This window comes from Neofelis nebulosa, chromosome 7, assembly GCF_028018385.1.
Source record: "Neofelis nebulosa isolate mNeoNeb1 chromosome 7, mNeoNeb1.pri, whole genome shotgun sequence".
Taxonomy (NCBI): domain Eukaryota; kingdom Metazoa; phylum Chordata; class Mammalia; order Carnivora; family Felidae; genus Neofelis; species Neofelis nebulosa.
Window position 1 is genome coordinate 24,580,434 of NC_080788.1, and position 25,859 is coordinate 24,606,292.

Sequence of the window (25,859 nt, forward strand, 5' to 3'; positions counted from 1 at the left end):
TGAGATCCCTCCCATTGCCTCAAGGTGAGGTCTGATGGGGAAGGTGTTTGTCATTGCTGAGCTGCTTCTCTCTACACAGATCCCACGCCCCAACTGAGATCCCACCTGGTGCACGGAAGGAAGTTTAACCTGTCTTTTGGAAATGGCCCCGAGCCAGGGGCCCTCATGGCCACCCTGCCCATCACAAGCCCTCTCTAGTAAGCATGATGAGCTGTGGTTAGAAGGCAGAGACATTTGGGGACTGCCTTGGTTGGGTCAATGATGAGAACTCATATGGCCTCGAAGATAGTTAATGACCTAAAAATTATGTTCAATAGGATTACACTAAGGCCCTTTGGAGGGCACCCCACTTAGGCGGGATCCTGGGGACCACTGTGGCCATGACGTAGCACTGGCAATTGGGGCTTGAGGCTACCGATCCCTCGAGGCTCCCCAGTGGGGCTTTCCCTGGTCTCTGGGCCTCCATACGCCTAAGACATGCTACCGTCCTGGGGCATTGTGTGCCAATTACCAGTGCTTCCCAGGACTCATCCCTGGGAACCCAACTAAGCTCCCTCAGTGTCCTGGTGTCTTTCAGTGGAACGTCGTCTTGGTGAGCCGGGTCTCGCCATTAAGGCCACCATGGGATTAGAGTGGATGCCTGTGTGAGTACCTAGAGACCCAGTGCCCTTGGGCTGATTGGCGAGGACGCCCTCAGGGCTATACCAGCCAACTTGTGGGACTGGGGCTTTGTCCTTGCCACAGATGGTTGGCGTGTCCCTGAATTTCTGCCCTGTGCACTAAGCTGTCTGGAGAAAACAGGTCACCTGTGATACCTGCAAAGGATGCCACGGTCCCTGTGGGATCCTCTTACTTGAAGGCCCATGGGCCTCATTTCCCAGGGTGCTCTGGTTGATGTCAGAATCACTGATATCTTAGTAGGCACGCATGGTGCTGCCGTGGGCATTGCAGTCTGCCAAAGCGACCTCCTGCATGGAAGTGGTGCACCCATATTTCACACAATGGGCTTTGGAGGAAGGAGCCGGGCCCGGGGCTATCAGGTTGGACACTAGACTGCTTTGGCATAACGGGTAGATGGTATCTGAAAAATGTGTGCATTGTGGCCTGGAACCCAAGTGGCATGTGGGTTCCTGGCACCGGGTTCTTCACCATTGACCCCCCCCCCCGGTGGTCACGTGTCCATATGGGGCTCGTCGGTCATCCTGCAGCTGGATGGGAATTGCCTGACAGTGGTCCTTTGGTTGGTGCCATGAGCGAGGGCACGCTGGGGTTCTTGACTTGTGACCCCAAGTGCCAGTGAGTTTGAAGTCACTGGGGAAGTGTGCTGGCCCCTCACCTTTCCCTCACTGTAATCTCAAAGGCGGGAAGGGATGAGGTGTCCCCACGGGAGCCTTGGAGCAGCGATGGTTGGTGACGTTGTTTGATGCTGGTGGGAGGCCCTTCAGGGCCCTGATCCCCCAAGGGATCTTGGCATTGCCTCTGCGTGGTAGCATCCATGGGCCCTTCTGGGCCCCATGCCTGCCTATTGCTGGCAAAATGCAGGGCCAGTCCCTGCCAGCCAAGGCCCGGGCTTGTTCCTGATACCAGCCCGCCAAGCTGTTTCCCAATCACTTTGTGGGAGGACCTGTGCATGGGGCCTGTTGCCTGGTGTTGCAATCTCCATGCTCAGACTCCTGTGAGGCCCTGAATTCCCGGTGTCCCATGGAGTCACAGAGGCTGACAGCCTTGGGGACACGCTACAAACTTCCTTCCCGCCAGGTGAGGATTTTTGCTGGCATCATGAATGCCATCCCAATCCTGGGAATTCTAGGATCCCTCTCATTGCCACAAAAGAGGTCTCATAGGAAGATGCTTGTCATTGCTGAGCTGCCTTTCTCTGTGCAGGTCCCACCCCACGACCGAGATCTCACCTGGCGCATGGAGGGGAGTGTGGCCAATCTTCGGAAACAGGCCCCGAGCCAAGGGCCCCTATGGCCACCCTGCATATCACAAACCTTCTCTGGTAAGCATGTTGAGCTGGCGGGTAGAAGGCAGAGGCTGGTAGGGACTGCCTTGGTTGGGGCAATGATGAGGACTCATATGGTCTTGAAAATATTTGATGACCTAAAACTTAATGCTCAATAGGATTATGCTGAGTCCCAGTGGAGGGCACCGCACTGAGGCGGGATCCTGTTGACCCCTGAGGCCCTGGTGTAGCACTGGCCCCTGGGGCTCAAGGGGACAGATCCCTCAAGGCTCCCAGTGGGGCTTTCCCCTGTCTCTGGGCCTCCACATGCCTAAAACGTGCTCCTGCCCTGGGGCGTTTTGCCCATCACTACTACTTCCCGGGACGCATCCGTGGAAAGCAAACTAAGCTCCCTTGGTGTCCTGGTGTCTTTCAGTGGGACGTCGCCTTGGTGACCAGGGTCTCACCATTGAGCTCACAATGGGAAGAGAGTGGATGTCTGTGTGAGTACCCGGAGACCCAGTGCCCTTTGGACAACTTGCGAGGGAGCCTCAGGGCAATGCCAGCCATCTTGTGGGACCAGGACTTCGTCCTCGCCTCAGAGGGCTGGCGTGTCCCTGAACGTCTGACCTGTGCATTAGGCTGTCTGCAAAAAACAGGTCACCCACAACACCTGCAAGGGACGCCACAGTTCCTTGCGGGATCCTCTTACTTGATTGATGGCCCAGGGCCACGTTTCCCAGTGTGGGAGGGCACTCCAGTTGATGTCAGAATCACTGATGCCTTAGTATGCACGCGATGTGCTGTGGTGGGCATTGCAGATGGCCAATGTGACCTCCTGTGTAGATGCAGTGAGTCCAGATTTCTGAGACCTCCAAAGCAATAGTCTTTGGAGGAAGGGGCCTGGCCCGGGGCTACCTTGCTGGACACTAGACAGCTTTGGCATAATGGGTAGACGGTATCTGAAAAATGTTGGCAGCATGGTCCAGACCCCGAGTGGCATGCGGGCTCCTGCCTCCAGGTTCTTCACCATTGGCACCGCCTGGTGGTCGCATTTTCTTATGGGGCCCGTGGGTCATCCTGTAACTGGATGGGGCTTTGCCTGACAATGGCCCTTTATGTCGGTGCCACGAGCCAGGTCACACTGGGGTTCTTGACTTGTGCCCCAAGTCCCAGGGAGTTTGATGTCGCTGGGGAACTGTGCTGGCCCCTCACCCTTCCCTCACCATAATCTCAAAGATTGTAAGGTATGAGGTGTCCCCAAGGGATCCATGGAGCAGCGCTGCTTAGAAATGGTGGTGGATGCTAGTGGGATGCCTGTCAGGGCCCTGATCTTCCAAGGGATCTTGACATTGCATCCACGTGCTAGTGTTCATGAGCCCTTCCATGACCCCATGCCCACCCCTTCCTGTCAAAATGCAGAGCTGATCCCTTTGGGCCAAGGCCCGGGATTCTGCCTGTCACCGGCCCACCAAGGTGTGTCCCATTCACATTGCAGGAGGACCTGTGCATGGGGCCTGGTGCCTGCTTTTGCAGCCTCCATGCTCAGTCCACTGTGGGGCCCTGAATTCCCATGTGTCCAGCGGAGCCACAGAGGCTGAGGACCTTGGGACACACTGCTGCCTTCCTTCCCACCAGGCCAGGATTTTTCCTGGTGTGATGAATGCAGTCCCAGCCCCGCGCGTTCAGAGATCCCTCCCTCTGCCACAAGGTGAGGTCTGATGGGGAAGGCGTTCATCATTGCTGAGCTGCCTCTCTCTCCGCAGATCCTGCACCCTGACCGAGCTCTCACCTGGCACACGAGGGGAGTTTGGCCCATCTTTGGGAACAGGCCTCGAGCCAGGGGCCCTCATGTCCACCCAGTGCATCACAAACCCTCTCTGGTAAGCATGTTGAGCTGGCAGATAAAGGTCAGAGGCAGGTGGGGACTGCCTTGGTTGGGTCAATGATGAGAACTCATATGGTCTCAAAGACAGATGATGACCTAACAATTATGCTCAATAGGATTATGCTGAGGCCCACTAGAAGGTACCCCACTTAGGCGGGATCCTGGGGACCCCTGTGGCCCTGGCGTAGCGCTGGAGCCTGGGGCTCAAGGTGACTGATTCCTCGAGGCTCCCCAGTGGGGGTCTCCCTGGTCTGGACCTCTGCATTACTAAGACGTGCTCCCACCCTGGGGCATTGTGTGCCCATTATTAGTGTTTCCTGGGACTCATCCCTGGGAACCCAACTAAGCCCCTTCGGTGTCCTGGTGTCTTTCAGTGGGAAGTCATCTTGGTGACTAGGGTCTCGCCATTGAGCCCACCATGGGAAGAGAGTGGATGCCTGTGTGAGTACCCAGAGACCCAGTGCCCTTTTGCCAATTCGTGAGGCTGCCCTCAGGGCAATGCCAGCCATCTTGTGGGACTGGGGCTCCGTCATCGTCCCAGAGAGTGTGTCCCTGAATGTCTGCCCTGTGCAGTAGGCTGTCTGGAAAAAACAGGTCACCCGTGACACCTGCAAGGGATGCCACAGTCCCCTGCAGGATCCTCTTACTTACGGCCCATGGGCCACGTTTTCCAGTGTGGGATGGCACTCTGGTGGATGGCAGAATCACTGAGGCATTAGAAGGCACTGCAAGGTGCTGCGGTGTTCATTGCTGATGGCCAGTGTGATCTGCATTGAAGTGGTCTGCCCAAATATCATGCAGTGGGCATTGGAGGAAGGGGCCCTGGCTGGGCTACTTGGCTGGACACTAGACAGCTTTGGCATAACGGGTGGATGGTATTAGAAAAATGACTGCAGCTTGGTCCAGACCCCGAGTGGCATGGGGCTCTTGGCCCCAGGGTCTTCACCTTGGCCCCATCTTCTGAATTTCTATCCTTGTGAGGCCCTTAGGACTTCCCCCACTCTGTTGGGGCTTTGCATGACAGTCGCACTTCAATGGGTGCCTCAAGACACGTCAATGTCAGGTTGTTGTCTTGTGCATTTAATTCCCAATTATGTTGACATTGCTTGGGAACCGTGGTAGCCCCTTTCCCTGCACTAACCCTAAGCTCAAATACCGGAAGAGATTAGGTGTCCCAATGGGATATATGGAGCAGCGCTGTTTGGGGACGGTGGTGGAGGGTTGTGGAATGCACGCCAAGCCCCTGAGCACCCAAGGAATCTATTTCTTGGGTCCCTGGGGTAGTGGCCATGGCCCTTTCCAGGACACTATGCCTGCCCATTCCTGGCAAAGCCCATGGCCAGTCCCTGCAATCCAATGCCCAGTATTATGCCTGCCAACAGCCCACCAAGTGGTGTCCCAATCACGCTAGGAGTAGACCTGTGTGGCTGGCCTTGTACCTGATGTTGCAGACTCTATGCTCAGACTCTTGTGTGGCCCTGATTTCCCTGGTGTCCAGTGGAACCACAGAGGCTGAGGGCCTTGGCCCCACTCTGCACCCTTCCCTACTGCCATTCCATGGTTTTGTCTGGCATCATGGATGCAGTCCCAGACCTAAGGATTCTGATCTTGTCTGATTGCCACAAGGTGAGGTCTGATGGGGAAGGAGCTTGTCATTCTTGAGCTGTCACTCTCTGCACAGATCCTGTGCCCGGACTGAAATCCCACCTGGCACATGGAGGGAAGTTTTTCCAGCATCTGGAATAGGCCTGGAACTAGGGGTCCAAATGACCAACCCACACTTCACAAACCCTCTTCACAAATCCTCATGTGGATTTGAAGGAGTGAAGACAGAGTCACGTGGGAACTGCCTTGGTTGGGCCAATGACTAGAACTCATATGGTCTCAAAGAGAGATGATGATCTAAGAATTACGCTCAGAAGGATTATGCTGAGGTCCAATGTAGTGCACTGACCTGAGGCGGTATTCTGGTGACCCCTGTGGCCCTGTTGAAGCCCTGGCACTTGGGGCTGGAGGCAACAGATCCCTCGAGGCTCCCCAGGGCAGCTCTCCCTGATCTATGGGCCTCTACTTGCCCAGTCAGCCTCCCGCCATGGTGCTTGTGTGCCCATTTCTAGTGCATCCTGGGACGCCTCCCTGGAAGCCTAAGTTCCCTCAGTGTCCTAGGGTCTTTCAGTGGGACATTGTCATGTGGCCAAGGTCTCACCATTGCCCCAACCATGGGAGGAGAGTGGGTGCCTGTGTGAGTAGCGAGAGGGCAAGTGCACTTGGGCCAATTGGGGAGCCTGGCCACAGGGCAACGCCAGCCATCTGTGGACTGGGGCTCCGTCATCGCCCCAAAAGGCTGGCGTGTCCCTGATCGTCTGCCCTGCTCAGTGGGCTGTCAGGAAAGGATAGGTCACCTGTGCTCTGCAAGTGATTCCATGGTGCCCAGTGGGATCCTCTTTCTTGCTGGCTCATGGGCTGAATTATCCAGTGTGGGAGGGCACTCAGGGCGTTTTCAGAAACACTGAGGCCCTTGGAGGAGGTGTGGTGCTGCGCTCAGCATTGGAACCCCCCGCAACCTCCCGCAGGTTAGAGTTTCCATTCAAATTTCCCACAGTGGGCATTGGAGGAAGAGGGCAGACCCAGAACTACTTAGCTGGATACTAGACAGCTTTGTAATAGCAGGTAGATGGTCCCTGAGGCGTGCCCGCAGCTTGGCTGTCACCCCTAGTGTCCTGCTTGGCTGCTGACTCACAAGTCCTCTTGATGGGCCCACTCCTAGTAGACATGTAGCCTCATGGGGCCATGTAGTGTTCCCCAGACTGATTGGGGATTTGCCTGCCAATGGCCTTTTGGCCGGTGTCCCAGGACAGGACAGGGTTCTTGTCTTGTGCACCCTCCTGTGCTAAACCTAAGCACAAAGACAGAAAGGGATGAGTTGTCCCCATGGGAGACATGGGACAGCGCTGTTTGGGGATGGATGTGGATGCTGGTGGGATGCATGCCTAGCCCCTGAGCACCCCAGGAATCTTTGCAGAGGTCCACCAGTGCAGCATCCATGTCCTGTTCCAGACCACCATGCCTGCCCATTCCTGGCAAAACCCAAGGCCGTGCCTTGCCAGCCATGGCTGGGATTCTGCATGCCACCAGATCAACAAGTGGTGTGCCAATCACATGGTGGGGGGACCTGTATGGCTGGCCTGCTGCCTGCTGTTGCAGCCTCTATGCTCAGCTCCTTCTAGGGGCCCTGCTTTCCCTGGTGTACATTGTACCTGGCACCAGGCTGGACACATCCTTCCAGCCATCCTTGGATTTTTGCTGGCATCCTGAATGCGGGAATGGCCCCACACATTCAGGGCTCAGTCCCATGGCCACAAGGTGAGGTCCGATAAGGAAGAGTGTTGTCATGCCTGAGCTGCCTCTCTCTGCACAGAAGCCATGCCCAGACTGAGATCCCACCTGTTGCATAGTGTATAGTTTGGCCCCGCTTCAGAAATAGGCCCCAAGCCAGGAGTCTAAATGGCCATCCTGCGCTTCACCCAACATCTTTGGTAAGCATGTTGAGCCTGCGGGGCGAAGGCACAGGTGTGTGGGGACTGCCTGGGTTGGGTCAATGATGAGAACTCATATGGACTCAAAGAGAGATGGTGACCTAAAAATTATGCTAAATAGGATTACGCTGAGGCCAAATGGAGAGCAACGTCCTGAGGTGGGACCTGTGGACCCTTGTGGCCCTGGCATGGTGCTGGCACCTGGGGCTCGAGGCTTCTGATCCCTTGTGGCTTCCCATTGTGGCTATCACTGGTCTATCAGCCACCACGTGCCTAAAACTGCTCCCACTCTTGCACTTTGTGTGGCCATCCTTAGTGCATCCCGGGAGCCCACACTCAGAAGCCTGGCTAAGCTCCCTCAGTGTCCTTGTGTATTTCAGTGGGACATCATCTTTGTGATCAGGGTCTCCCCATTGACCCCACCATGTGAGGTGAGTGGATGCCTATGCAAGCAGACAGGGGCCCCAGGGCACATGGGCCCTATGGGGAGGCTGGCTTCAGGGCAATGCCAGCCAGCCTGTGGGACTGGGGCCCCATCATCGCCTCAGAGGGCTGGCATGCCCTGAAAGTCTGCCCTGTGCAGTGGGCTGTTGGGAAATAATAGGTCTCCTGTGGCTCCTGCAAGTGTTTCCATGGCCCCAGAGGGATCCTCTTTCTTGTCTGCCCATGGTCCACTTTCTGCAGTGTGGGAGGGAGCTCAGGTTGATATCAGAATCGCCGAGGCCCTTGGAGGCATGCAAGGTGCTGCAGTGGGCATTGGAGCCCCCCCATGACCTCCTACAGGAAAGAGTTCCCACCCAAATTTCCCGAAATGGGCATTGGAGGAAAAAGCCAGGCCAGGGGCTACATGGCTGGATCCTGGACAGCTTTGGCATAGCAGGTAGTCACAGTCCCTGAGGACTTCTGGGAGCTTGGCTGGGACCCCAATTGGCACGTGGGACTCCTGTCTCCCAGATCTTCATTATGGGCCCACTCCTGGTGGACACATCCTTATGGGGCTCCTGGGTCTTCCTCAACTGGATGGAGCTTTGCCTGACAATTGCCCTTTGGTGGTGCCCTGAGGCAGGGCACGCCGACATCCTTGTCTTGTGCATGCTCTTCTCAATGAGGTTTAAGTCACTTGGGAATCATGATAACCCCTCTCCCTGCACTAATCCTAAGTACGTAGATCGGAAGGAACGAGTTCTCCCATGGGAGACATGAGGCAGTGATGTTTTGGGATGGAGGTGGACACTGGTGGGAGGTACACCAGGGCCCTGATAACCCCAGGAATCTTTGTGTGCATCCTCTGGGTGCAGCATCCATAGCCTGTTCTAGGCCGCCATGCCTGCCCATTTCGGGCAAAGCCCAGGGCCAGGCCCTGTCAGACATGGCCTGGGAATCTGCATGCCACTGGCTCACCGAGAGGTGTCCCAATCACGCGGTGGGTGGACCCGTGTAGCTGGCCTGCTGACTTCCAGTGCAACCTCCATGCTCAGCTCCCTGTGGGGGCCCTGCTTTCCCTGGTGTCCAGTGGAACCACACAGGCTGAGGGCCTTAGTGCCACACGGGAGCATTCCTTCCTGCCATGGCTGGATTTTTGCTGGTGTCATTTATGGTGTCATGTCCTCATGCACTCGGGGCTTGTGCCCATGTCCACAAGGTGAAGTCCATTGGGAATGTCATTCTCATGGTTGAGCTGCCTCTCTCTGCACAGAGCCCTTGCCCAGACCAAGATCCTGCTGGGCACATGGAGGGCTAATTTGACCCAGCTTGGGGAATAGGCCCTAAGCCATATGCCCAACTAGTCACCCTGCTCTTTGAAACCATCTCTGGTATGCATGTTGAGCTGGCAGGAGGAGGATGCAGGTGGGAGGGGACTGCCTTGGTTTTGTCAATGATAAGAACTCATATGGTCTCGAAGAGAGATGATGACCTAAATATCATGCACAATGGGATTATGCTGAGGCTCACTGGAGGCCACCATCCTGAGGATTCTGCCTCAGGATCCCACCCCTGTGGCCCTGGAAAGGTGCTGTCACATGGGGCTCTAGGCGACTGATCCCTTGAGGCTCCCCAGTGTGGCTCTCCCTGGTCTATGGGCCTTCACGTGACTAAGACGGGCTCCCACTCTGGGGCTTTGTGTGCCCATCCATATTGTGTCCCGGAATGCCTCACTTGGATCCTTGGATAAGCTCCCTAGGTGTCCTTGTGTCTTTCAGTGGGATGATTTCTTTGTGGCCAGGGTCTTGCCATTGCCCCCATCATGTGAAGTGTGTGGATTACAGTATGAGTAGATGGAATTCCCAGGGGATGTGGCAATTCCCTGATGGGGAGGCTTGCCTCAGGGCAACACCAGCCAGTGTGTGGTACCTGGGCCCCATCATTGACACAGAGGCCTGGCATGTCCCTGAATATCACACCTGTGCCATGTGCTTTCCTGACACCATATGTAATCTGTTTCTCCTGCAATGATTCCAAGTTCCCTGGAAAGCTCCTATTTCTCAAGGGCCTATGGTCTCCCTTCACTGGTTTAGCATGTTTTTCATCTTGATGTCAGAATTGCTAAGGTTTTGGGAGGGACTCGAGGTCCTGCTGTGGGCTTTGGAGCCGATGGCAAACTCCTGAAGGAAAGGGCTCCCTCCCACATTTTCTAGAATGGGCACAAGGGGAGGGTGGCAGGAGCAGGACTTTCAGCCGGATGGCTTTAGAGCACTCTGGGATAGTGGGGAGACCTTCCCTGAAGAGTGCTTGCTGCTCTCAGGGACCCCGAATGTAGGTATTCCCTCTTGGCTCCCAGGTCTTCCCAATGAGCCCTCTTATGTTGGATGCATTGCCTTATGGGTCCAGGCATCCTCCCATACCTGGAATGGGCTTTCCTGCCATCACCCCTTGGGATGGTGCTTCAACCCAGGGCATGCTTGTTTTTCTGTTACCAATGATGTTGACATGGCTTTAGAACTGTGCTGGATTCTCCCTTTTCTAGCCCAATGTGCAAAAATAGGAAGGGACGAGGTGTCCCTACAGAGGACTCATAGCAGCACTCTTTGGGAATGGATGTGTATGCTGGTGGGATGCACACCAGTCCCATGAGCACCCCAGGAATCTTTCCATAGGTCTCTGAACAGCTGCATTCAGAGCAGGGATTTATCTGCCAGGTGGCCATTGTGTAGCTCCTCAGGTCTCCATATACACTTTCTGCCAAGGAGGCATTCGTTTCCACTGATCAATGAGCTTGGACACCCATGTCTTCAACAGCCCTGGGCCCATCCCTGGCTTCCATCTCTGCCCATTCTTCCTGAAGCCAAGGGCAGGGCCCTACCAGCAATGGCCCATGATTCTGCCTGCCACATTCTCTCCAAGTGTCTCACTCACTTGGTGACCTGTGTTGCAGGCCTGCCTCTTGGTGGCTCTTTTCCCATTCTCATCTCCCTGTGGGGGCCTAGGTTTCCTTTGTGTCAGGTGGACACATATGCACTGAGGACCTCGCATGCTACTCTGGAGCCTTCCTGCCATCCCTCAAGTCTTGCTTATGTCATAGGTGGAGTCATGGTGCTACAACTTCAAGGCTCATGCCCATTGCCCAGAAGGTCAGGAGCAATGGGGAAGGCTGTTGTCACAGCTGTGTTACACTCTGTCCACAGATCCCCTGCCCAAATGAAGATCCCACCTGGCCCACATAATCAATTGGCCCAGCTTCTGGAATATGCCCACACTAAGGTGCCACCCCAGCCATCTCACATTCAAGACACCCTCTTTGGTAAGCATGTTGTGCATGGGGTTGGGAAGCACAGGCGCATGGGGACTGCCTTGGTTAGGTCAATATGGTCTCAAAGAGAGATGATGACATAAAAATCTTGCTCAATAGGATTATGCTGAGGATCAATGGAGGGGACCATTGTGGGGTGGAATCCTGGGGACCTATTTAGCCATCTGGTTTCGGCCCTTGGGCTTGAATTTAATAAAACCTCAACAGTCCCACATGTGTCTCTCTTCTGTTTGTGGGTCTCCACGTGCCCTGGAAGGCTCTTGTCCTTGAGCTTTTTGTTTCCTTCCCAAATTCCCCTCCTGACACCTCATGCGAATCTGTTGTTTAGCTCCTTGGTGTCCTTGTGTCTTTCAGTGGGACGTCATCTTGGCCATGGTTTCACCATTTCCCCCACCATGCCAGGTGAAAGATGCCACTGCTTGTAGTGGAGGCCCTAGAGGACATGGTGTGGATTGTGAGGCCTGTATGATGGCAATGCTGGCCTGTGTGTTGAACTGGGGCCTGTTATGGCCACAGAGGTCCGTCCTTTCTGTGAACATCAGCCCTGTGCAATTGGCTGTCAGTAAAGCAACAGATCATCTTGGCATCTGGAAAGTATGTAAATGACAATGGATGGCCCTCTTCCTCGCTGGTCCATGAAACAGTTTTACTGGTGTGAGAGAATGCCCAACTGGAGGCTCAAACCACTGCAGTATTTGGAGGTATGCAAGGTGCTTGGGTCTTCTATTTGGCTTATTTTTGTGGTTTTTACTTGGATATCTCTAAACTGGGGTGGATAAGGAAGCTAGCTTTAGGGCAGCACATATCTTTAATGTCATTGTTTAAAGGAGAATGTGGAAGCATGGTTCGAGTGTGGGACTTTTTACCTGGATGATTTTAGACAACATTCTGAAAACATAAGTGTAGTTCTTTAGGAGTGCTTATCGTTTCCTCTGGAACACAGATGCTGTGTTTTGGGAGCACACAATGCTTGTCTTCATTTGAAACACTTTTAGATATATCAAATAATTCTATTTACCCAAAAAATCTTTCAGAGTAAAACTTTCAGAGTAAATCTTTCAGATTTATCTCCACACTAGAGGTTGTGAAGAAGCCAGTTTGAGAAAGGTAGAATATATGGAGTCAACATTGATGGAAAAACATTGACAATTGCTGTCAAGGGGAAGGAGCCCTGGTTATGGAGAAATTCAAGAGAGAATGATGCACATATGGGAACACATATACAAACACATCACTGAAGCCATTGGTTGAAAAAATGAGAGCAGCTGATTTTGTGCAGTTTTGTAACAAGTGGGGCTTGAAGACTTGCAACCTTTGCAAGCTTGCATTGTGACTCTGCCCTATTTCTAGAGAGAAGGCTTTCAAATAATCCCAGGGTATTCATCAGAATCTCAGGATCTCCTGGGGCACACAATAAGATAATTTGCTTTCTTGGAACATTGCCATGAGAGGCAAGGTTTTAGAGAGGGCTCTCCAGGGACAAAGGATCCAGGGGACACATTTATCTTTCCCACCCTTAGGCGTAAGTGCAGAGCTACCTACCAAGGGCAGCTTGGCTCCAACATTGGCTGCCTAGTGTGCTTACTCCAAGTCCTACACCCCTGTGCCCTTATGAGACTATACTTCTTGGTAATATTTCCTCTGTTTCGGTGCAGTGATTCCCTCCCCCAGAAGACCATCACAGGTCCCTGCCCACACCTTGTGTCTAAATCCTGGAGTTTTAAAAGTCAGCAGGCATGGCTGGGATTGAATATGGAGAGCACTGTGCTGCTTCTGGAGAGAAGGCAGACAAACAACCCACAGTCAGATAACGTGAAAACAGTGACTGAAAAAATACCTGATACACACAGGTTGGAGATTATTTACTCTTCTTAGAATGACTCCCTGAGAACTGCAAGAATGGAGACCCTTTTCCAGGTACATGGGAGCTGGCTGGTGCCATTTCCCTTCCCTGCCCCTTAGCATAAACATAGTACCACCTTCTGTAAATAACACAGCACCCCATGTGGTATGCCAGTACTGCACTTATAGGTAAAATTTGCCTCAGTCCCAGCATGGTGGGTCTCTTACTCAGAAGACCAGCATAAACCTCTGTCCACATTACGTTTACTGACTAGACAGTTCTGTGTGTTCTGTTCTAGTGGAGGTAGCATCAGGTCTTATTTAACATGCAAAACAGAGCACACCTAGGGAAAACTCACCACACTCTGTTCATGGTCCAAACACTGCCCACTCCAGCCAAGGAGAGCCTCTGCAGCTGACTGGTCTGAAGGATAGAGATGTCAAATGACAGCAGCAGAGTGCATGCAGCACACATCAGAGACTCTCCCTGAAGTGCCAGGCCCTGGACAGTATGTGACCTCTTATTCATAAAGCCATTACATTAATGAGCAGGACTTAATAGGATTTCCTAACACAGAGAAGAAGAGACTTAGGCAAAATGCCAAGACAGAGGAATTCATCCCATAAGATAGAACAAGAGAAGGCGACAGCCAGAGATGTAATCAAAACATATATAAGAAATATGTCTGATGGTGAATTTAAAGCAACAACTATGGGGATACTCACTGGTCTTGAGAAAAGCATATGAGACATCAGGGAGATCCTTACTACGGATATAAAGAATTAAAAACCAAAAATGAAAAATGTGATAACTGACATTCAAAACTGACTAAATATAATGACCACAAGGATGGAAGAAGCAGAGGAATGGATAAGTGATAAAGAAGACAACATAATGAAAAATAATAAAGCTGAAAAAAAGAGAGAAAGAATGATTATGGAACACAAGAGTAGACTTAGTCAACTCAGTCACTCATCAAACACAATAACATTTGTGTTATAGGAGTCTCAGAAGAAAAAGAAAGATAAAGAGGGCATAAAATTTATTTGAGAAAATAATAGCTGGAAACGTTCCTAATCTGAGGAACAAAAGAAAATCCAAATCCACGAGGCTCAGAGAACTCTTATTAAAATCAACAAAAGCAGGCCAACCTTAAGAAATATTATAATTAAATTTCCAAATTATAGTGATAAAGAAAAGTCTTAAAAGTGGCAAGACTTAAGAAGTTCCTGGATGAGGAGTTAAGATGGTGGAATAGTAAGGAAACCCTGGGATTTTCTCATCTGTTGAACAAAACTAGATCAACATCAAACCATTTTGAATACCTTGGGAATTGATCTGAAGATTAACAGAACAATATGCAAAATTTGTGGGAGAGAGCACAGCAGGTATATGGTGCAGAGGGGTGAATTGGAGGAGAGAAGAGCTGTGGTGGCACAGAGGGAAAAGAGTCATTTTCGTGGAGAGAAGAAAGACAGAGGGGGAGGGAGAACAGCACATCATATTTGTGCATGAATGCATTCCCCCTGAAAGCAGTTAGAGAGAAAACACACACAGGGGACTGCACAAGAAAAATGTTCCCCCAAAAAATTGAAGGGGGAAAAAGGAAAAGGTTTCAATACCACCAGGTCTTTATAAATAGCAAAGCAGATACTGAAGTTTCAGAGGTCAGCTCCTGGTAGTGCTCTGGTAAGGAATCAGGGAGGACCCCTGAAGCAGACAGCATGGTCTGAATAGCCCCTGGTCACATGGAGAGAAGTGTTTCCCCTGATTGGAGTGAATCTGGTAGAGGTGATACAACCTCTCTGTAAGAGCCCTGGTGGTGGTTGTGTGTTGAAATTTACCATAAACTCTGAGCCACTGCCACTACACAGTGGTGTGACTTTCTTAGGACAAGCCAGCCCTGGCCACAGCATGGTGAGACCCTTCCCCAGAAGATCACTGCTGGTCCAAACATTGGGGGGGGGGGTAGTATGAAGCATGGAGCTTTGAAACACACCTACACCTAAGATAAAACTCTGGATAGAGGCACCACCTTGTAGGCAGACAGCTCAGACACAGACAGGAGGTAGGTGGGGAGCTGATGGAAGTGAGAGACCCAGGAGGGGTGACTGTCAACGTGCAAACTTTCCACTCTCGAGACTAGAGTCCATTTTCACCAGTAGTCCACCAACGCTGATTGACCTTAGGGAGCTAACCAGAGCCACCAAGTGGAGAATGAGTCATTACACTAAACCCTGCCTGCCTTTGCCCTCCAGGCACATCTCCACTAGAATCAGAGCAGCAGACCCCTCACCCAAAGACCAGCACAAATCCCTTCCACGAACTTCTACTAAACATAGACTGCTGCAAAGTTTCAGCTCTAGGGGAAGCTGGATCTAGCTTCATTTCAGTTTTTTTGTTGTTGTTCATGTGTTCATTTTATTGTTGCTTCTATTTCTATTTTTTCTTGTTGTTTATTTTTCTTTTGTTTCTTGGATACAGAAAAGAGCAAATTTTACTTTATTTATTTATTATTTAATTTTTTAATTTTTTAATTTTTAATTTTTCTCTCTTCCTCTTTTCTTTTTTTTCTATTAAGTGTCTTTTAACAAGCAGACCAAAACACACCTAAGATCTATCTTACTTTATTTGATTTAAACACTTTTTATTTCATTCTATTATTATTATTTATTTTCTTCCTCCAAATTGACAAGATGGAAAGATTCACCTCCAAAGAAAGAACGGGAAGATATGATGGCCAGGGATTTAGTCAATGCAGATATAAGTAAGATGTCTGAACTAGAATTTAAAATAATAGTTATATTGGGGCACCAGGGTGGCTCAGCCAGTTGAGTGTCTGACTTCGGCTCAGGTCATGAACTTGCCGATCATGGGTTCAAACCCCATATTGGGCTCTGTGCTAACAGCTCAGAGCCTGTAGCTTGCTCCATATCCTGTGTTTCTTTCTCTCTCTTTTGCTCCCCACTTGCACTCTCTCTCTCTCGTAAAAATAAATAAGGATTAAAATAATAATAATAAAATGAAATAAAATGATTATAAGGATATTAGCTGGGCTTGAAAAAAGCATAGAAGACACCAGAGAATCCCTTTCTGCAGAGATAAAAGAAATAAAATCTAGTCAGGCCAAAATTAAAAATGCTATAACCGAGATGAAAACCTAAATGAAGGCTGTAAAAAATGAGACTGGATGAGGGAGAGAAGCAAATTAGTGGTACAGAAGATAAAATTACGGAAAATAATGAAGCTGAAAACAAGAAGGAAACAAACATCAGAGATCATGAGGGCATACTTAGGGAACTCAGTGATCTATCACAAAGTAATAACATTCATATTATAGGGATCCCAGAAGATGAAGACAGAAAAAAAAGGGCAGAAGGTTTATGTGAGCAAATTGTAGCTGAAAACTTCCTTAATCTGTGGGAAGGACACAACATCAAAATCCAAGAAACAGAGAACCCACATTAAATTCAACAAAAGATGGCCATTGCCAACATATATCATAGTCAAATTCACAAAATACACAAATAAGGAAAGGATCTTGAAAGCAGCAAGGGAAAAGAGTCCTTAACCTACAAGGGAAGATACATCAAATTCATAGCAGATCAGTCCACAGAAACTTGGAAGACCATAAGACAAGATATAATAAATGTGCTGAATGGGAAAGTTACACAAGCAAGAATACTCTATCTAGAAAGTTTGTCATTCAAAATAGGAGATATAGTTTCCCATACAAACAAAAATTAAAGTGGTTTGTGACCACTACACCATCTGTAACAAGAAATTTTAAGGAGAACTCTTTGAGTGGAAGAAAAAAAGTCTAAAATCAACAAAGACTAGAAAAGAACAGAGATATCACCAGAAATGCCAACTGTACATGTAACAGAATGGCACTAAATTCATATCTTTCAATAATCAGTCTGAAAGTAACAGGACTGAAGAAGATTATATATATATGAAATATATATATATATATATATATATATATATATATATATATGAAAAGACGGGAGTCCAAAACTTTTGGGATGAAGCAAAGGCATTCCTAAGAAGGAAGTATATTGCAATTCAGGCCTACCTCAAGAGGAAAGAAAGGTCCCAAACACACAACCTAACCTTACATCTACAGTATCTAGAAAAGGAAGAGCAAATAAAGCCTAAAGCCAGCAGAAGAAGTGAAATAATAAAGATTCAAGTAGAAATAACTGATATAGAAGCAGAAAAACCAGTAGAAAAGATCAACAAAACTAAGAACTGGTTCTTTGAAAGAATTTAAAAAATTGATAACCCCCTAGCCAGACTTATCAAAAATAAAAGAGAAAGGATCCAAAAATCATGAATGAAAGAGGACAGATCACAAACAACACCACAGAAATACAATTATAAGAAAATATGATGAAAAATTATATGCCAACAAACTGAAAAATCTGGAGGAAATGGATGTTACTAGAAAATCACAAACTACATAAACACCCACACACTTCCAAAACTCAAACAGGAAGAAATAGAAAGCTTGAACAGACCCATAACCAGCAAAGAAATTGAATCAGTTATCAAAAATCTCCCAACAAATAAGAGTTCAGGACCAGATAGCTTCCCTGGGGAATTCTACCAGAAATTTAAAGCAGAGATAATATCTATCCTTCTCAAGCTGTTCCAATAAATAGAAAGGGAAGGAAAACGTCCTGACTCATTCTATGAAGCCAGCATTACTTTGATTCCTACACCAGACAGAGACCCAGTAAAAAAAGAGAACTACAGGCCAATATCCCTGATGAATATGGATGCAAAAATTCTCAATACAATAGTAGAAAATCGAATTCAACAGCATATAAAAAGAATTATTCACCATGATCAAGTAGGATTCATTCCTGGGCTGCAGGCCTGGTTCAACATTCGCAAATCAATCAATGTGATACATCACATTAATACAAGAAAAGAAAAGAACCATATAATCCTGTCAATCGATGCAGAAAAAAGCGTTTGACAAATTTCAGTGTCCTTTCTTGATAAAAACCCTCGAGAAAGTCAGGATAGAAGGAACATACTTAAACATCATAAAAGCCATTTTTGAAAAGCCCACAGCTAATATCATCCTCAATGGGGAAAAACTGAGAGCTTTCTCCCTGAGATCAGGAACATGGCAAGGATGTCCACTCTCACCGCTGTTGTTTAACATAGTATTGGAAATTCTAGCATCAGCAATCAGACAACAAAAGAAATCAAAGGCATCAAAATTGGCAAAGATGAAGTCAAGCTTTCACTTTTTGCAGATGACATGATATTATACATGGAAAACCCAACAGACTCCACCAAAAGTCTGCTAGAACTGATACATGAATTCAGCAAAGTTGCAGGATACAAAATCAATGTACAGAAATCAGTTGCATTCTTATACACTAATAACGAAGCAACAGAAAGACAAAGAAACTGATCCCATTCACAATTGCACCAAGAAGCATAAAATACCTAGCAATAAACGTAACCAAACATGTACAAGATCTGTATGTTGAAAACTATAGAAAGCTTATGAAGCAAATTGAAGAAGATACAAAGAAATGGAAAAACATTCCATGCTCATGGATTGGAAGAATAAATATTGTTAAAATGTCAATACTACCCAAAGCTATCTACACATTCAATACAATCCCAATCAAAATTGCACCAGCATTCTTCTTGAAGCTAGAACAAGCAATCCTAAAATTTGTATGGAACCACAAAGGCCCTGAATAGCCAAAATGATTTTGAAGAAGACCAAAGCAGGAGGCATCACAACCCCAGACTTTAGCCTCTACTACAAAGCTATAATCATCAAGACAGAATGGTATTGGCACAAAAACAGACACATAGACCAATGGAATAGAATATAAACCCCAGAACTACACCCACAAAAGTATGGCAAACTCATCTTTGACAAAGCAGGAAAGAATATCCAATGGAAAAAAGACAGTCTCTTTAACAAATGGTGCTGGGAGAACTGAACAGCAACATGCAGAAGGATGAAACTAGACCACTTTCTTACACCATTCACAAAAACAAACTCAAAATGGATAAAGGACCTGAATGTGAGACAGGAAACCATCAAAACCCTAGAGGAGAAAGCAGGGAAAAATCTCTCTGACCTCAGCCACAGCAATTTCTTACTTGAAACATCCCCAAAGGCAAGGTAATTAAAAGCAAAAACGAAATATTGGGACTTTATGAAGATAAAAAGCTTCTGCACTGCAAAGGAAACAACCAACAAAACTAAAAGGCAATCAACGGAATGGGAAAAGATATTTGCAAATCTGACAAAGAGCTAGTATCCAAAATCTATAAAGAGCTCACCAAACTCCACACCCAGAAACCAAAGAATCCAGTGAAGAAATGGGCAGAAAACATGAATAGACACTTCTCTAAAGAAGACATCCTGATGGCCAACAGGCACATGCAAAGATGCTCAATGTCGTTCCTCATCAGGGAAATATAAATCAAAACCACACTCAGATATCATCACCTCACGCCAGAGTAGCTAAAATGAACAAAACAGGAGACTATAGATGCTGGAGAGGATGTGGAGAATCGGGAACCCTCTTGCACTGTTGGTGGGAATGCAACTGGTGCAGCCACTCTGGAAAACAGTGTGGAGGTTCCTCAAAAAATTAAAAAGAGACCTACCCTATGACCCAGCAGTAGCACTGCTAGGAATTTACCCAAGGGATACAGGAGTACTGATGCATAGGGGCACTTGTACCCCAATGTTTATAGCAGCACTCTCAACAATAGCTAAATTATGGAAAGAGCCTAAATGTCCATCAACTGACCAATGGATAAAGAAATTGTGTTTTATATGCACAATGGAATACTATGTGGCAATGAGAAAGAATGAAATATGGCCTTTTGTAGCAACGTGGATGGAACTGGAGAGTGTTATGCTAAGTGAAATAAGTCATACAGAGAATTACAGATTCCATATGTTTTCAGTCCTATGTAGATCCTAAGAAACTTAACAGAAGACCATGGGGGAGGGGAAGGAAAAAACATGGTTAGAGATGGAGGGAGCCAAAACATAAGAGACTCCTAAAAACTGAGAACGAACTGAGGGATGATGGGGGGTGGGAGGGGAGGGTGGGTGATGGGTATTGAGGAGGGCACCTGTTGGGATGAGCACTGGGTGTTGTATGGAAATCAATTTCACAATAAATTTCATATTAAAAAAAGAAACTCAGAAACTACAAAAACTGAAACAGGAAGAAATAGAAAATTTGAACAGACTCATAACCTGCAAAGAAATTGAATCAATAATAAAAAATTTCCCAACAACCAAGCATCCTGGGGCAGATGGATTCTCAAGGGAATTATACTAGACATTTAAAAAAGAGTTAATACCTATTCTTCTGAAACCGTTCCAAAAAATGGAAATAGAAAGAAAACCTCCAAACTCATTCTATGAAGCCATATTACCTTGATTCCAAAACCAAAGACGCCACTAAATATGGGACTTGCAGGCCAATATCCCTGATGACCCTGGATGCAAAAATTCTCAAGAAGATACTAGCAAATGTAATTCAACAGTACATTAAAAATATTATTCACCATTATCAAGTGGGATTTATTCCTGGGCTGCATGACAGGTTCAATATTCATAAATCTGTCAACGTGATACATCACATTAATAAAAGAAGAGATAACAAGTATTTGATCCTGTCAATAAATGAAGAAAAAGCATTTGACAAAATACAGCATCCATTCTTGATAAAAACCCTCCACAAAATAAGGATAGATGTAACATATCTCAACATCATAAAAGCCATCTATGAAAGACCCACAGCAAATATGATCCTCAATGGGGAAAAAAACAGTCTTTCTCCTATGGTCAGAAACAAGACGAGGATGTCCACTCTTACTGTCACAGATCAGGAATCCTAAGTTCTTTCTTATCTGACAAGAGAGAAAATGCAGAAATAAAAATGAGAGAGTCTAATGTCTGGGAGGAGACAAGAGCCCCAGACAGGGATTTCGTCCCCATATTTACCGAGCTTTCAAGATCTTACATACATGGTGAATGTACAGAAGAAAACAGGTAGTAGTCATTAACTCATGTGTATAAGAAGCAAAGGGTCTGGGGCGCAAGTGGCCTTTGAAGTTGTGATCAAAGCATAATACTACACTGGTGCCAGATGGAAAGTAGTTTCCTGTAGGTGATACAACCAATTAGCTGTTTTCTTTAAATTTTAAGATTGATGGAGCATGCAGCTTTAAGTATATCAAGTTATTCATTTTGCTATCTAACCTTGGGTGCTTTCACCCTGCAGCACTTTCTGCTCTATGCCTTGCTCTATTTAATGACAAAACTTGGGCGCTTTTGCCCTGTGGCAGCTTTTCATCCTAAGCCTTTTTAACCCATTTATGTAAGTGTAAGGAATTCTTGAACCTATTTCCCACGTCTTACCATTAGTATTTAACATAGTCCTGGAAGTCTCAGCCTCAGCAATCAGACAAGAAGAAATAAAAATCATCCAAATCAGCAAGAAAAAGTCAAACTTTCACTATTTGCAAGCAATATGATAAACTATGTAGAAAACCTGAAAGATCCCACTAAAAAATGGGTAGAAATAATACATGAATTCATCAAAGTCACAGGATATAAAATCAATGTACAGGGGTGCCTGGGTGGCTCAGTCAGTTGAGCATCTGACTTTGCTCAGGTCATGACCTCACAACTTGTGAGTTCGAGCCTCGCATCAGGCTCTGTGCTGACAGCTCAGAGCCTGGAGCCTGCTTCAGATTCTGTGTCTCCCTCTCTCTCTCTCTCTCTGCCCCTCCCCCACTCACTCTCTCTCTCTCTCTCTCAAAAAAATAAACATTAAAAAAATTAAAATCAATGTACAGAAATCTGTTGAATTTCTATACACCAATAATGAAGCAGCAGAAAAAGAAAACAAGGAATCGATCCCATTTACAATCACACCAAGAACACTAAGATACCTAAGAATAAACTTAACTAAAGAGGTAAAAGACCTGTACTCTGAAAACAAAAGAACACTTATGAAAGAAATTGAAGATGACACAAAGAAATGGGAAAACATTCCATGCTTATGGATTAGACAAACATTTTTAAAATGTCTATATTACTCAAAGCACGGTATACATTTAATTCAATTCCAATAAAAATACCACTGGTATTTTTTGCAGAGATAGAAAAAAACAATCCTAAAGTTTGTATGGAACCACAAAAGACCCTCAATAGCAAAAGCAATCCTGAAAAATAAAAATGAAACTGGAGGCATCACGATTCCAGTTTTCAATCTGTACTACAAAGCTGTAGTCATCTAGACAGTATATTACTGGCACAAAAATAGACACATAGTTCAATGCAAAAGAATAAAAAACTGATAAATGGACCCACAAGTATATGATCAACTAATCATCACAGGAAAGAATATCATAGGGAAAGAATAGTCTCTTCAACAAATGGTGCTGGGAAAACTGGATGGCAACATGCAGAAGAATGAAACTGGACCACTTTCTTTCACCATACAAAAAATAAATTCAAAATGGATGAGAGGCCTAAATGTGAGACAGGAAACCATAAAAATCCCAGAAGAGAACATAGGCAGAAACCTTTTGACCTTGGCTGCAGCAACCTCTTACTAGACATGTCGTTGCCATGGAAAGGGAAACAAAGGCAATCATGAAATATCATCAAGATAAAAAGCCTCTGCACAGTGAAAGAAACAATCAACAAATTAAAAGGCAGTCTACCCAATGAGAGAAAATATTCACAAATGACAAAACTGATTAAGGGTTAGTATCAAAAATCTATATCAAATTCAACAACCAAAAAACAAGTAACCCAGTTAAGAATTGAGTAGAAGACATGAATAGATACTTTTCCAAAGAAGACATCCAGATGGCCAACAGACACATGAAAAGATGCTCAACATCACTCGTCATCAGGGAAATACAAATCAAAACCACAATGAGATAGCACCTTACACGTAAGAATAGCTAAAATTAACAACACAAGAAACAACAGATGTTGGTGAAGATATGGAGAAAGCACAACCTTCTTGCACTGTGGTTGGAATGCAAACTGGTGTAGCTATTCTAGAGAACAAAAACTAAAAATAGAACTGTACAATCCAGCAATTGCACTATTAGATATTCACTGAAAGTGAAAACTAAAAATACTAAAAATAACTCAAAAAACTAAAAATAGAACTGTACAATCCAGCAATTGCACTATTAAATATTCACTGAAAGGATACAAATTATAGATTCAAAGGGGTACATGCAGCCCAATATTAATAACAGTGGAATTAATAATTTTGCATACAGTGGAATATTACTAAGCCATCAAAAAGAATGTAATCTTGCCTTTTGCAGTGATGTGGATTGAGCTAGAACGTATTATGCTGAGCATAAGTCAGTCAGTGGAAGATAAATACCGTATGATTTCACTCATATGTGGAATTTAAGAAATGAAATAGATGAATCTATGAGAAATATGGGAATGGCAGAGAAGGAAACAAACCACAGAAGACTAATGATAGAGAACAAACTGAGGGTTGATGGAGGGAGGTGGGTGGGTGATGGGCTAGATGGGTAGTGGATACTGAGGAAGCCACGTGTTGTGATGAGCAGTGGGTGTTGAATGTAAGTTATGAATCATTGAATTCTATTCCTGAAACCACTATTGTGCTGTATGTTAAACAACTAAAAATTTAAAAATATATATCGTACATGTGTTAATCAGATATATTTATTATATCTATTTCTTATTTTCAGTTATTTGCTATTAATATTTGATGCTCTTGCAAATAATAGTGCATTAAACCTAATTCAGATGTTGGAAAATCAGCAATATCAGGAAAATGACAAAAATATCCTTCTTGTAGGATATTTTCTGTGACTTCTGAAAGGAAATGTATATTCTACATCAGTAAGGAGAACTGGATTTTGTGTTTAAAAATCCAGATGTTTGGAAGCACTTCCAGATTAATGAGGGCAAGTCATGGAATACATTTGGCTTGTGTGTGTTGTGTACTAAAATAAAGTTGCTCCTAGTGAAATAAAACAGAATGCTGTGGGGACAATGATACTATGCTTTGACTATAGACCTATCAAATGAAAGTAGTATCACATTGTATACTGTTTTCAGGTCTTAACGTAACTTAATATTTTAAGTTATATAATCCAACTTCACAGATAACTTTTGATTGTGGTTCTATCTTATTGAATAAATATATCAGAATTGAAAACTCACCCACTGCAATATCACTTTATGTATCACTCTAAAGAGAAGGATTCTGGGAAGCTTCTGGAATTGCCATTAAAACCAGATATACTAAAGTCAAGTTAAACGTCTACCTGTGCTGTTTTTCACTGTAAGGCAAATGCAAGTGTTAACTTGTTAAAAACATTAATGTGGTGTGAGGAAATTTTATTGGTTGGTACTTGTCTTGTCTGGATCATTAATAAGCATAAGTACTTGGGGTTGCTGAGGTCCAGCTGAGTGGTCTTCTAATAAGACAAGTAACACTTTTAGTATTGTTCAATTGATGAGGTCATCAATAATCTTCAGAATACCCCTTATAATACCCTCTCATAATACTCCTAAATAATCTCATAATACTGCTACTATGTGCTTTTAGTTTCTCACATCACAGGGCATTTTTAACATCACAATGTATTTTTAGTCTTTATTGGGTGGAATACAGCTTTAGAATTTCCCATTTTAGAGAAACTGCTGTGTACATATTTGAATAGCTCATTGAAGAGAATTATTGGCCATTTGGAAAGTAAATAACTCTGGAAGGAAATAAGTGAATAAATGATATGACGAAGTAACAAAGGACCAAGCAACTATGATGTTTGTGGCAAGGGGTGTCTGTATGATTAAAACAGAACAAATGTTATGTCTTATTTTTAATTAATTTAATGCATTGTCTCATCTTTTCTTTTTTGGTAATGTTTTTCAGGTCAAAAGCTAGAACAGGTTACTATTTTTTTTTCAAGTGAACAAGTTACTTTCAAGAAAGAAAGGTTAGTTGCTATCCTGGTACTTTTGAAATTCTTATGTGTTTTTGACCAGTGATATCAGTATTTCAAAATCTGTGAGTTCTTTCAAAAGTTCAAGGAAAAATATTTTAATGATAGATATTTTTCCCAATGAATATACCTACATGGATCAAGGAATCCTCATTATTGTTTCTTCACTTTTTAATATGCCTTTTCAAAATAACTTGAATAACTTTGGGGAATCATTTCCATATTTCTTTTTTTCACAATTTTGTATTTAATAAAAATAATCTTGTAGTGAAATTCAACTGTGCTAAATACTGATTTTTTATATTTATCTGAAATATTCATAATATAGATGCTTCTACTTATATTTATACTATAATCATATTATTTTTGGTACCTCATTTGCTCCTTAAAATTTTAACTGATTAAAGGGTTTTATATATCTCCAATATATCTTATCTAATTTATTAGAACAAAGGTAGCATTTTAATGCTATATATATGAATCATATTATTAAGATACTAAATAAAATGTCTACTACATGTTTACTGTTCTTTAATCAAACCTACACAAAATCAGCCTGGTTATGGAAATGATATTTGTTGGGAGGGTGCCTGCCTAGATCAATGATGAGCACAATTGTCTGAGGATCCTGAGGGATTGATTCCAGATGTCAATCTGAGGTCCAGATGAATTGCCCTTTACTAGAGCAAAAAAGACTTTCAAGGCCTGGCTCTCTTTGGTGACCTCTCAGTGCCAACACAATACCACTGTTAGCATGATTTATATTTTTCTAAGAAAAGAGCATTTGTGTCCTATTTTATAAGGCACTATGCACATTTAGATATGATCAGTAATCCAAGACTTGCTCCATTTTCTCACTTTGAACA

The 25,859-nt window shown here is 45.3% G+C and overlaps 1 long non-coding RNA gene and 8 other non-coding genes across 12 annotated transcripts in view; all 9 read left to right on the top strand.

Moving 5' to 3' along the window:
* LOC131516189 (uncharacterized) overlaps positions 1-25,859 on the top strand; it is a 123,064-nt gene that overhangs the window by 11,669 nt on the left and 85,536 nt on the right. For all 4 annotated transcript variants that reach the window (XR_009263934.1, XR_009263935.1, XR_009263933.1 and 1 more), the window contains 6 exons: positions 1,885-2,002; positions 2,382-2,448; positions 3,712-3,828; positions 10,993-11,108; positions 11,472-11,818; positions 24,924-24,987. This is a non-coding gene — a long non-coding RNA (uncharacterized LOC131516189). The remainder of the gene's footprint in view (positions 1-1,884; positions 2,003-2,381; positions 2,449-3,711; positions 3,829-10,992; positions 11,109-11,471; positions 11,819-24,923; positions 24,988-25,859) is intronic.
* On the top strand, positions 253-333 carry LOC131518405 (small nucleolar RNA SNORD115). Its single transcript, XR_009265084.1, has one exon. It is a non-coding gene; the product is annotated as a small nucleolar RNA SNORD115 (small nucleolar RNA).
* LOC131518410 (small nucleolar RNA SNORD115) lies at positions 2,059-2,140 on the top strand. The gene has a single exon (XR_009265089.1). It is a non-coding gene; the product is annotated as a small nucleolar RNA SNORD115 (small nucleolar RNA).
* On the top strand, positions 3,885-3,965 carry LOC131518400 (small nucleolar RNA SNORD115). Its single transcript, XR_009265079.1, has one exon. It is a non-coding gene; the product is annotated as a small nucleolar RNA SNORD115 (small nucleolar RNA).
* LOC131518412 (small nucleolar RNA SNORD115) lies at positions 5,691-5,771 on the top strand. The gene has a single exon (XR_009265091.1). It is a non-coding gene; the product is annotated as a small nucleolar RNA SNORD115 (small nucleolar RNA).
* LOC131518407 (small nucleolar RNA SNORD115) lies at positions 7,426-7,506 on the top strand. Its single transcript, XR_009265086.1, has one exon. It is a non-coding gene; the product is annotated as a small nucleolar RNA SNORD115 (small nucleolar RNA).
* On the top strand, positions 9,240-9,320 carry LOC131518413 (small nucleolar RNA SNORD115). Its single transcript, XR_009265092.1, has one exon. It is a non-coding gene; the product is annotated as a small nucleolar RNA SNORD115 (small nucleolar RNA).
* Positions 11,151-11,232, top strand: LOC131518416 (small nucleolar RNA SNORD115). The gene has a single exon (XR_009265095.1). It is a non-coding gene; the product is annotated as a small nucleolar RNA SNORD115 (small nucleolar RNA).
* LOC131518544 (small nucleolar RNA SNORD109A) lies at positions 25,590-25,656 on the top strand. The gene has a single exon (XR_009265208.1). It is a non-coding gene; the product is annotated as a small nucleolar RNA SNORD109A (small nucleolar RNA).